Here is a 397-nt window from a genome sequence, read left to right on the forward strand (position 1 = left end):
AGACATTTCTCACCTGGCCGTGTGGACTGTCAGACGTCGCGCCGCAGATTGTTTTGACACCCCGTTAAGAAATTCAGGAGGAAGATGGGCGGCTCATGAAATTTGCAGGCCCTGATTAAATTTATGATATTTTCATAAAGGCCATCAAGTGTGGACGCCTGCGGGGAGGAGAACCTGACAGACAGACGCAGAGAAAAAAACCAAAAAAAAACCGACGTGGGCTTAGGATGCTTTCCTAGATGATCACACAGCAGATATGACTGACCACAGGAGCTCCAGCTCCTCTGCTGATCTATGTGCTCTTTAACACGGCGTTATGGTCGTGGAAAAGTTCATTTATTTCAGTAATTCAACTCAAATTGTGAAACTCGTGTATTAAATAAATTCAATGCACACA

Source organism: Sinocyclocheilus anshuiensis, unplaced genomic scaffold (genome assembly GCF_001515605.1).
Source record: "Sinocyclocheilus anshuiensis isolate Anshui unplaced genomic scaffold, SAMN03320099.WGS_v1.1 scaffold690, whole genome shotgun sequence".
Lineage (NCBI taxonomy): Eukaryota > Metazoa > Chordata > Actinopteri > Cypriniformes > Cyprinidae > Sinocyclocheilus > Sinocyclocheilus anshuiensis.